General features: G+C 36.3%; 1 non-coding gene across 1 annotated transcript; it reads left to right on the top strand.

The window, feature by feature from the left end:
* The first annotated feature begins 1,817 nt into the window (after positions 1-1,817).
* On the top strand, positions 1,818-1,924 carry LOC112998922 (small nucleolar RNA R71). The gene has a single exon (XR_003264101.1). It is a non-coding gene; the product is annotated as a small nucleolar RNA R71 (small nucleolar RNA).
* Positions 1,925-12,259: the final 10,335 nt, after the last annotated feature.

The following is a 12,259-nucleotide window of genomic DNA, read 5'->3' as shown; positions in this document are numbered from 1 at the left end:
GACTCAATGCATGAAGAGTGAGAGGCATGCAAATTAGAATAAAGATCAGTCATGTATTCATCAACAACATGGTCAATTATTTCAGCACGAAATACAGAAAGATCTTCAGATGGGTATTTCATAGCATCCAGAATATTAAAATGAATAGTTATATCACCAAACTCCGTAGACAGTGTGCCTGCATAAACATCTATCTTAGTTCTAGCAGTTTTCATAAAGGGTCTGCCTAGAATGATGGGAACTGATCCTTGAGAAAATCCATCTTCCATATTCAAGATATAAAAATCAACAGGGAAAATTAGTTCACCAACTCTAACTAAGACATCTTCTATGAAACCAACAGGATAGGCAACACTTCTATTAGCTAAATGAATTACCACATCAGTTGACTGCAAGGGACCTAGAGATAGAGAATTAAAAATCGACAGAGGCATAACACTAACAGAGGCTCCAAAATCTAGCATGGCATTGTCAAACTTACTATTCCCTATAATACAAGGTATGCTGAATGTACCTGGATCTTTGCATTTTTCAGGAATTTGAGGAACAGATTTACCAATCAATGCGGAGACATTTCTGCCCATGCTAATTCGTTCACTTCCTTTAAGCTTCCGCTTATTAGTGCACAGCTCCTTCAAGAATTTGGCATATCTTGGAATTTGCTTTATTGCATCCAACAGAGGTATGTTTACCTCTACTTTTCTAAACGTTTCCAAGATCTCTTTCTCTACCTCTTCCATTTTTTGTTGGAAACTGCTCTTGGAGGGAATGGAAGAGGGGGAATGTGCTGCTTCTGCAAATCAGAATTACCTGTGGAAGAAGATTCACCTGCACAGAAATTGTTAGGTAAATTTTTGTCATCACTTTTTTCTGGAGTAGAGTGAAGTTTGGCAGGTTCATTTGCAGATGAGGAAGGTGCTACGGGTTGAGGTCCTTGACACTGTTTTCCCGACCTCAATGAAATGGCACTGACATTTTTGGGATTTTGGACAGCTTGAGAAGGCAGCTTGTAAGAATTCTGGGACTGTTGTTGATTCAATTGGGTAGCCAATTGTCCCATCTTATTGGTTAAGCTCTGAATGGAGGCTCTGGTCTCTTGCTGAAACTGCATGTTCTGCATAGTCATTTGCCTCACAAGTTCTTCGAGGGAAGGTTGTGGAGGGGCCTCAATTGTTGGCTGTTTCTGGGGTTGTTGCTGTTGTTGGATTGGTGGAGGAATGTATGGTCTGCTTGGGCCAGCAACATTTTGGAAGGAAGGAGCAGATTGTTGTTGTTGTTGCTGAGGGCTGGACCATCTGAGGTTAGGGTGATTCCTCCATCCAGGGTTGTATCTGTTGCTGGAGAGGTCATAATTGTTCTGCTGTGGTTGATTTTGCTGCTGAGGTTGAGGAGGTCTATTGTAAATATTTGCAGCATAAGCTTCAGGCTGCTCAATTGCTCCAGGTTGCTGCATGGAAGGGCAAAGGTCTGTATGGTGGTCAGCAGAGGAGCACAAACCACAAACCCTTGCGACAGGTACAGATTTCTGATTCAAGGTCAGCTGGGTTACCAAGTTAACCAATGCATCCAGTTTGCCTTCAAGCTTCTTAGTTTCAGATGATGCAGATGGGTTTGTAGCTACCTCATGCACTCCTCTAATGACTATGACATCATTTCTGGCGCTAAACTACTGGGAGTTGGAAGCCATCTTCTCAATTAAATTTCTGGCTTCAGCAGGAGTCATGTCTCCAAGGGCTCCACCACTGGCAGCATCTATCATACTTCTCTCCATAATATTGAGTCCTTCATAAAAATATTGGAGAAGAAGCTGTTCTGAAATCTGATGGTGGGGGCAACTGGCACATAGTTTCTTAAATCTCTCCCAGTACTCATACAGGCTCTCTCCACTGAGTTGTCTAATACCTGAGATATCCTTCCTGATGGCTGTGGTCCTGGAAGCAGGGAAAATTTTTTCTAAGAATACTCTCTTAAGGTCATCCCAGCTCGTGATGGACCTTGGAGCAAGGTAATACAGCCAGTCCTTTGCCACTCCCTCTAATGAATGAGGAAAAGCCTTCAGAAATATGTGATCCTCTTGGACATCTGGGGGTTTCATGGTGGAGCAGACAATGTGAAATTCTTTCAAATGTTTGTGCGGGTCTTCACCTGCAAGGCCATGAAACTTTGGAAGCAAATGAATCAGTCCAGTTTTAAGAACATATGGGACATCCTCATCAGGGTATTGGATGCACAAGCTTTCTTAGGTGAAATCAGGTGCAGCCATTTCCCTTAGAGTCCTCTCACGGGGTGGAGGTTGTGCCATGTTCTCAGAATGTGCAAAATCAGAATGCTCAGAATCAGAATGCTCAAAATTATAATGCTCAAGATCAGGATGTTCAAAATCACCAATAACAGAATGCACAGATTCACCAGTTATGGAATGCTCAGAATGATCAAAAGGTATAAAATGATGCCTAAATAATCTGTGAAATGTCCTATCTATCTCAGGATCAAAGGGTTGTAAGTCAGATGGATTGCCTCTAGTCATACACTACATTCAGCATGCACACAACTAGTTGCCTTGTCATGTAAATAAAGGTGTAGGTTTGAACTACAGCTACCCTCAAATGATATCCAAATGACTTGAAATTTTGTGAGCAACCTTATAAAATGATGAGAAGATAGCACAAAAAATTTCAGACAAAAATTCATAGTCTAACTATGAAAGCTAAAATTGGTAGGTTAAGAAAAATAAGTGAATAAAACTTGAAAAATAAAAAACTTTTGACAGAATCGCTTTTTTTGGATGATGGAGACCTCAGCCAGCCAATGGCAGGTTGCCACGGCATAGAAAATTTTTTTCTACCCCAAATGCATATATTGCGATTCTGATAACCGGAGCAAAAGTTATGGCCGTTTGAAGTTTTGACAAACACAAAATTTGCTAGTTTTTTGGAACTTTCAAATCTGACCAAACTAAAGGCTCTAGCTATTTTTCCCACAAAATATGGATTAAAAGAAGTTACCACAAAAAAATTCAGCCAAAAATAACAACCCTAGCTACTAAAACAAAAAATCACAAATAATTCAGCATGGTTGGTCGCTAAAATCTGTCGCTAAGGGATTTCTACTACTACTCTGGTTTGCCCCAAGCAGAAATGGTCGCTAAGTCCGTCGCAAAACACTATTCACAGCAAAACACCCAAAACTGAAACAGGGGAAACGCTTAATGGGAAAACTGAAGCAGAACACACATTAAACAAAATACCAGGACACTAAACAACACTAACACACATACTAACACAATACTAACAATTAAACATAAAACACGAAAGGATTAAACACACAACACTAGCTAGCTATTATGAACCTTTGGACACTGCTCCCCGGCAACGGCGCCAAATTTGATCGAGGCCGTACCTGAATCAAATAAACATGAAAATGCAGTAACTAGGAAGTGATCCTAGGTCGTTTCCCAACGAGCAGTGACAAACCAAATGTTCATAATATACTTGCAGTAACAGTAACGATTGGGGGGCGGGGGTTTGGTTGTTTGGTAATTAAAGAGCAGAACAAGTAAACTGGAATACGAAACTACTAATATTAAAAACGAGTTGTTCCCTCTGATTCAGAAGCCATTCTCTTATCCTGGGTTATGGAGAATTCGTCCCTAACAGTCAACCACTTAATCCAACCCTATTTCAATTTGCTAAGCGAAAATCAACTTAGGGTTTTCAATACGTGATTAGGCACCACATACACCAGTTAGCCCTTCGTCCATTAAGCATGAACGCAAGTTAGGCTCAGAGGCAATTAATCGAACACGAAGCGTGCACTGATTAATATTCACGAAATTGGGATAACTGGTGAAGGGAAAACTGTCAGGAAACCACATTACAAGCGAAACCTCAAAGAGAGTTGGGCTTCGTCCTCAAAAAGAAACAACACCAGAAAATCTAGCCTTCCATGGATTCAAACAGAAAACACAAATGAAACATGAAACAGAAACGTAAATGAACAGAAATGTAAATGAAATAGAAACGTAAATGAGAGTAGAAGAAGAAGCAAGAACGAAACTGTAATTAGAAGCAGAAAACGTAAAATTGCATTACGTGAACAGTAGCATCAAAGCAGAAAACGTAAAACCCTAAAACAAAATCTCTGAATAATGAATAGCATAACAGAATCCCTTGCATGAATCCCAAGGCTGCTATTTAAAAAGAGTCACTCAAAGTCACTGGGCCCTATTACAATACTCTGGCCCAAAACGAAATAAACACTGAACAACATAAAATAAAATTGCGAAATTTCCTAATTAGAAATTAACTAAGGTAAGCGCTGCTTTATTTGCCCTCTTCAAGTCCATAACCAAAATCCGGATTAAGCCCAATGTTTCATTAATTCCTGAAATTAGATTAAAAACATCAAATTAGCTAAATGAGCCCAATTAATAAAACTTCCTGATTATTTGACAATTAAGACCAATCAGTAATTAAAATGGTGCAAAAAGGGTTTAGAAAATAGAAGAAAATGATGGCACATCACCTGTCCAAAGCAAAAGAAAAAACAATCCTCTAGAAAAGAAATCCATGAGAATAAACCGGTCAATACAAAGAGATTTCCAAGAAGGAGATACTCACACAAACCATCAACCAGTAGTGAAATAGAAAATCCTAAACAAAAAAATAAAATAAAAAATAACGTGCTACAATTGTGGAAAACAAGGCCACATCAGCAAATATTGTAGACTAAAAAAGAAGTTAAGAAACCTTAACCTAGAACCCGCAATTGAAGAGCAAATAAACAATTTGCTTATAGAAACCTTGGAGGAAGAAACAGAAACTTCATCCTCCGTGCTTTCCGATGAAAACCTAAACCTAATCCAACAAGATGACCAACTATCATCAACAGATGATGATGATGGGCAAATCAATACTCTAACGAGAGAACAAGATCTCTTGTTTGAAGCAATCAATTCCATACCTGACCCCCAGGACAAGAAGGTTTTCCTGGAAAAACTCAAGAAAACATTAGAGGTAGAACCTAGACAAAAGGATTTTATCACAAACAACAAATTTGATGTAAGTAACATACTCAAGAGATTAGAAAATTCTTCAACCAAACCAACGACAATCCAAGATCTCCAAACAGAGATAAACAATCTAAAAAGAGAGGTAAAAGAACTCCGTCAACAACAAGAAATTCATCAGATCATTCTTTCTCAACTTGAGGAAGATAGTGATTCTGAAAGTGCCAACAACAGTGAGGAAAACCAACCAGAAAATTTAGAAGATGATATTTTATGGGATTAATCAACAAGATTAAAATCCAAAAATTTTACATAAACATAAAAATAATTATTAATGATTTCGTTTTAGAAACAAAGGCCCTATTTGACACAGGGGCTGATTCAAACTGCATTTTAGAAGGATTAATTCCTACAAAATTCTTTGAGAAAACCTCAGAAAAATTAAGTACGGCAAACGGCTCAAAATTAAAAATTAATTTTAAGCTATCAAATGCAATCATTGAAAACCAAGGTCTTAACATTAACACAAACTTTCTTCTGGTAAAAACCTTAAGAATGAAGTAATCTTAGGAACGCCCTTCATTAGAGCCCTGTTTCCCATCCAAATATCTAATGAAGGAATAACCACACATTATTTAGGAAGAAAAATTATATTTAATTTTTCTACTAAACCAATTTCCAGAAATACAAATCTTATAGAAAATAAGATTAATCAAATTAACTTCTTAAAAGAAGAAGTATCTTTTAATAATATTCAAATACAATTGGGAAAACCCCAAGTAAAAGAAAAAATTCAATCTTTATTAAATCATATTGAATCGACCGTCTGTTCTGAATTGCCACATGCATTTTGGGACAGAAAGAAAAATATTGTTGATCTCCCTTATGAGAAAGACTTTAGGGAAAAACAAATTCCTACAAAAGCCAGACCAATCCAAATGAATGAAGAACTTCTCCAATACTGTAAAAAAGAAATCAAGGATTTGCTTGATAAAGGCCTAATCCGGAAAAGCAAAAGCCCATGGTCTTGTGCGGCTTTTTATGTCAACAAACAATCTGAGATTGAGCGTGGAACACCCCGCTTAGTCATAAATTACAAACCACTAAATAAAGCATTACAATGGATTAGATATCCTATTCCAAACAAAAAAGATTTGCTTAACAGATTAAATTCTGCAAAGATATTTTCAAAATTTGATATGAAATCTGGATTTTGGCAGATCCAAATCCAAGAATCAAATAGGTGCAAAACAGCGTTTACTGTACCTTTTGGGCAATATGAATAGAATGTGATGCCATTCGGACTGAAGAATGCCCCTTCAGAATTTCAAAAAATTATGAATGATATTTTTAATCCCTATTCAAAATTTGTCATTGTCTACATAGATGATGTTTTAATCTTTTCCCAAAACATTGACCAACATTTCAAACATCTCCAGACCTTCATCCATATCATCAAACAGAATGGTTTGGCAGTCTCCAAATCAAAAATCAATCTTTTCAAAACTCGAATTCAATTCCTTGGTCACAATATATATCAAGGTACAATCATTCCAATCGAAAGGTCAATAGAGTTTGCTAGCAAATTTCCCAACCAAATCTTAGACAAAACCCAGTTACAAAGATTTCTAGGTTGTCTAAATTACGTAGGAGAATTTGTCCCCTATTTAAACAATATTGTCAAGCCATTGCATGATAGGCTGAAGAAAAATCCGCCTCCTTGGTCTGACCTCGATACACAAATAGTTAAAGAAATCAAAGTCAAAGTCCAATCCATAAAATGTCTGTATCTTCCTATTCCACAGGCATTCAAAATTGTCGAAACTGATGCTTCAGACATAGGTTATGGTGGCATCCTCAAACAAAGAGTCCATGGCCAAGATCATGTCATTGCATATACATCAAAACATTGGAATCCTGCACAATTAAAATATTCAACTGTTAAAAAAGAAGTTTTAGCAATTGTTTTGTGCATTTCCAAATTTCAATCGGATTTATTAAACCAAATATTTTTAATCAAGGCTGATTGTAAATCAGCCGAAGATATTTTACAAAAAGATGTTAAAAAACTTGCCTCAAAACAAATTTTTGCAAGATGGCAAGCAATTCTAAGTGTCTTTGATTTTGACATAGAATACATCAAGGGCACCTCAAATTCATTACCTAACTACCTTACCCGTGAATTCTTACAGAAAAGTGGTAATGCCTCCTAAGGCATCGGGAATCTCCCTACGGGGAGGAAGGAGTACAGGCAAAGGAGCCAGACTGGCTCTTCCAGAGCCAACCATCAAGAAATCATCCACCTCTTCTGGGTCACCAACCCAGGCTGGGTCATCTACCCAGAAAACCAATTTAGAAGGGTCATTAACCCAGATTGCCTCAATCAAACCTGAGCCATCCACTCAGGAATCTCCCAAACCGGCAACCGCCAAACAAACATCGGCCGACTATGCATGGCCAATTGAAACCCTTCAGGCCCTTCAAGACATGGGTCTAACCAAATTTCCAAAAATAATCAAAAAATCTTGGGCAGACATTGCCTCAGAATCTAATGATTAATCTGAATCAAATCTACAAAAAATGATCTAAAATGCGTCAATGACCAAAACAACCACCAATACTAAAGGAAAACTACCTTTAGCCAAAGCTCAAACCCCACCCACCAAAAAAACTAACAATTATATTTATAAAAATAAATTGTTAAATGTTTTGCAGATGGAACCTGAATTTTGGGACAAATATCCCTTCAAGGCAACGGCCAAGGCTTTCCCACCAGGATTTCACTACAAACCAACCACCATCCTGAAGACAAGAACTTTTTACGAATTGATTTTGGTAGATTCAAACTCAGTATCTATCAAACATTTCAAAGATCCAAAAGACCAAACATTAAACACCCACTCGACAATCCAGATACTAAAAGTTCTTCAACCAAGACACTTTGGTTCGGACTTGAACAAAGGAAAGAGATTTTCAGTTCCATTTGATCCGGTAGGTTATACCTATTGGGATTACGTTGATTCTTGGACTAAGGTGTTTTGGCACCAAAATACCCGCTTCAAGCATTCATGGCTGATATATTTCAAGACCAATACAATTTACAATTTTCCCAATTGGTTTTTGCAATGGTGGGACTTCTTTGGACCAATCCTAGAGATATTCCCTGAAACAGTCCAACAAGGATTTGCTCAATTTAAGAAACAATACAATTCGCAGGAATCACGAATTCCAGCAGATCTTAAATACTTTTCAAGCTTTGCACTATCATGGATATTTTCATGGCAATATCGTTACAGCAAGACTGAAAAGACAAACCAATATCCATCACTACAAAGACACGCATTTGTAAAATGGTGGACACAATTTGACTCATCCAAAGCGGATCCAGAACAAGTAAAACTCTGGTTCCAATCCCATCCAGAATTCCTCAAAGCAGCTGATCCAGAAACTTCTGTGTTTTTGAACCAAAAGTCTCATCTGGCAGCATTTTTAGCAGGATCGACATCAAAGGAAGTCTTAGCTAAAAATCTGAAGGAAGTTCTACAAATGTTACAGCAAGAAGAAAAAGCTTCATCCTCAAAGAAGGAAGAAACAAGTTCTGCTGAAGAAGAAGAAGAAGATCCCTTTTTACCAAAACGAAGATGATTGTTTTGGTATCTGTTTAGATTAAATTTAATTTCGGTCACAAAACCGTATATTTGTAATTAATGTGTAATTAATGCAGGACAATACTACCTGTCCTGTAGCCATTAAAGTCCCGGTCAAAACTACTTGTCTTGTAACAAACGGTCAAATAGTCCCAGTCAAAACTACCGGCAACTACCGGTCTTAGATTTTTGGCTATATAAGGAGTCCTCAAGTATGTTGTGAGGCACCCTTTCATTTAGCCATTTTTCAAGTTTCTGAAGAGAGGTGCTCTGAAACAAGATTTTTGTATGCGCTTCATTCTAGATTCAATAAATTTATATTTTTCATCTTTCTCTCTTCTCCCTTCACCGATCCTGTGCGGCTCTTCCGCCGCTTCGGTTTCTTTGTTTATGAAAAACTGGGGTTTGTAAGCCGGTCTCTGGTGTGCCCTTGATATCTATTTTCAAGTTTATATTTTTCTTTCATTTATCATACTGCATTCTTACTTCCTATCTGTCCGTTTGATCTTATTCCGCTGACCTATATATATATAGGTATCTGACTGTGTGTCTGTGTCAAGCTGGTAGTGGTAGATAGCTAGGGTGCAGTTCATGGATTCTTTGTAATTCTCCATTTTGAGTTTCAACAATAATATCTCTTTTTGAGCCTGGATGAAAATCGCCAACAATAAGTGCAGCAATTTCCGGAACGTTAGGCATATTATATACACAACCATCTTTTCCCCGAGCAGTTATCAGATGCAATTTGATATTATCGGCTTAATCATCTGCCATTCTAAAACTTTTAGCATGAGAATTGTGTTGATCCAGCATGTGAGTTAAAGCAAAAACAATATGGCTCTGAATTCCAGAATATTGGCTGAAAAAACAATATTTAAAGATATTCATAATTGCAACAAACTATTGTAGGTGAATGAATAATTTTCTCACTAATAGAAATAAAAGAACTTCTACCTCATGGCATTAATTCTATTTTGCACTTCATTTTCTGTGTAAAAGATATATAGCTGTGCAAATTTGGGTTTTTTTTCCAGGCATTAGTAATAGACTGCCTATTCTGTGGCATGGTTGGCCCTGTATTCTAATTGTAGGAGGTCTTCCTGAATTATTAATAGTTTTGTCCAGCTTAATTCCAGCAGAAGTAAAGGTAAACATCATGTTGTATGCTCATAAGTTATGTTGATAATTTTTACTATCAATTGTATTATCATCAAACAGAAGTCGTTGGAGATATTGGGGTGGATTTTGTAATAATGGCAATTCAACTTTGCCATCTCCACAGCATAAGCTGAACCTTGGACTCTGACAATTTTTATCTTTTGATATTCTTTCATCATACCACATTTGTGCATTACAATATCTACATTGCATGAGTTGATCACCAAGATCAGAATATCCTGAAATTGTTTAATATCATAGTACAATATGATGATAACAATTGTGAATATTAATTTAAGAGCATGTGCAGTAGTATCTGAAACTGTAAATCAGAATTATAGTAATTACCTTCGGTGTTGATTACAAGATGATTAGTTGGAGATTGGCAATCCTCATAGGCACTTAAAAAATTAGAGCCCGAACCTGCAAAAATTAGAAATAGATATAATAGCAATATTTGAACCATAGCAAAAAAGAGCATGAAACATTCTCTTTGCAGTACCTTGTGTGGATTCAGAATTGACACTTTCTGATGAATCAGACACAATGACTAAAAAATAGGGAGGAAAATAAAGAAAATGTGATTAAGCCAGCTAAGTAAATTGATTTCTTGCAGAACATGCTATATCAGATGTCTCACTATCATATTCGGAAGTGCAGTTCATTGTTGGTTGTGAAGATGACTGAGCATGAGGATGTCGCTTCTGTTGCATGATACGTTTCCTGTTGATCCTGGCTTTTGCAGAATTAGATCTCTTTGCATGTTGATAGTTCTGAATGTTGAAAATGACTAAAGGCAGAATTGAGTGAATTATAAACTAAACAGTAGATTCATGTTGAAATGAAGAACCAAATGCTTCTTTTAAATCTGCAGAAGCTACAATAAATTTAGAAGATGAAAGAAATGGGACATGAGGCATTTTGTTGGTTCTGGACCATAGCTTGGCCATTGATGGTAGCATTTGCTGGATTAGATATGTTTGCATGTTGCTAATTCTGCATATTGAAAAAGGGTAATGATAGAATTGACTGAGTTGTAAGGTAAAGAGATGAGACGAAGGGCAGATGAGAGAGTAAAACTATGATTCAACATTAACATCTAGCAAAAATGGTAATATAGAAATCATGACACTTGGTTTCGAATAAAATTGGGTTTTGAGACTGTTGCTAAGCTTGCAATGAAAGATATTATGTATTTAGGAGTCTGGTGTCAATCTAGACACATAAACCAAGGCCATAATTCAAAATAGGTAAGATAGAAATGATGACAGTCATTGGCACAAATATTGACTTCTGTAACTGCTACTAAGCTTGCGATGGAAGATATTGTATATACAGTAATGAACTTTCCATTCATTAACACAAATTTGTTTAATTTGTACGCTCAAATCTATTAGCTTGTGTGTTCAACATGAAATCTTAAATTTCTATTTTACATCTTTTATTTGGCATTATGTAACAAAAGATGCAAAACAAAGTTTACTAAACGTTTATATCAGAGATGGGCATCGGTTGTTTATATATTGCTTGTCAGGCGCACCACAAATTCTTTTTTGATTTCCTTTGTGCGTAGATTAGAGTTGTTTTATATAGTTCTAGTTTGCTGTAGTTAAAATCAATATTATACTTGCGTAAGCCATCAATGAACTAAAAAATTACAATTGAAATATAGAAAACATGATTTTTGGCAAGCAGTGATAACTGGAAAAATGGAGTATGTGGGAATGGTTGCACTCATATCCAGAAGGATGATTTTACTGATATGGATGATAACATTCATGCCAAACACATTCTAAATGAGGAAATATGATGTCAGCATAGAAAGTTGTATTAATTTAAAGAGCACGTGGATCGAGAAGCAAAACTGAAACTAAAAATTTAGCTGAATCCTGGCGATTCTATTTTTATTAATATGTTTTTTTGTTGTATTTTCATGCAATTCAGATGGGAGTGCAATTCATCAAACAGTTTACCCAGAAACAAATTAAGAAGGTGAGAGTATCGACTATCAATATAGTCGCCAATGTGCCTTTAAATTTTTCTTCTTCGTTGTTTTTAATATTTGATGTAATTTGAACATCAATTTATCTCCTTCATGTTTTTAAAATTTAGTCTAACTCATACATTAATTTGTAAGAAGCATATAGATCATCAAATGTATCATAAAAAACAGCCAAATTGTATCGAGGCCAACCAAATCATCAATAGTGAAAAAATTAATTGTTTTTAGTGGCATATTTAATATAAGAAAACTTCTAATATTACGGTAGGAAGACATGATACGGGCAAATCTCAATTTAGGGCGCCTAAAAGGTCCACAAAAAAACACTCTAACAGACAATTGCCTAATTTTGATTGCTCATAACTGAGTGAATTATAACCTGTTAAAAACTAAGTCATAGTTAGCTTCAGAGCTGACAGAATATAAAAGGCAGAAATATACAGC

The sequence above is a fragment of the Glycine max genome, chromosome 13 (assembly GCF_000004515.6).
Source record: "Glycine max cultivar Williams 82 chromosome 13, Glycine_max_v4.0, whole genome shotgun sequence".
Lineage (NCBI taxonomy): Eukaryota > Viridiplantae > Streptophyta > Magnoliopsida > Fabales > Fabaceae > Glycine > Glycine max.
Note: the sequence above shows the minus strand (reverse complement) of the source record. Positions and strands in the feature narration are given on the sequence as shown.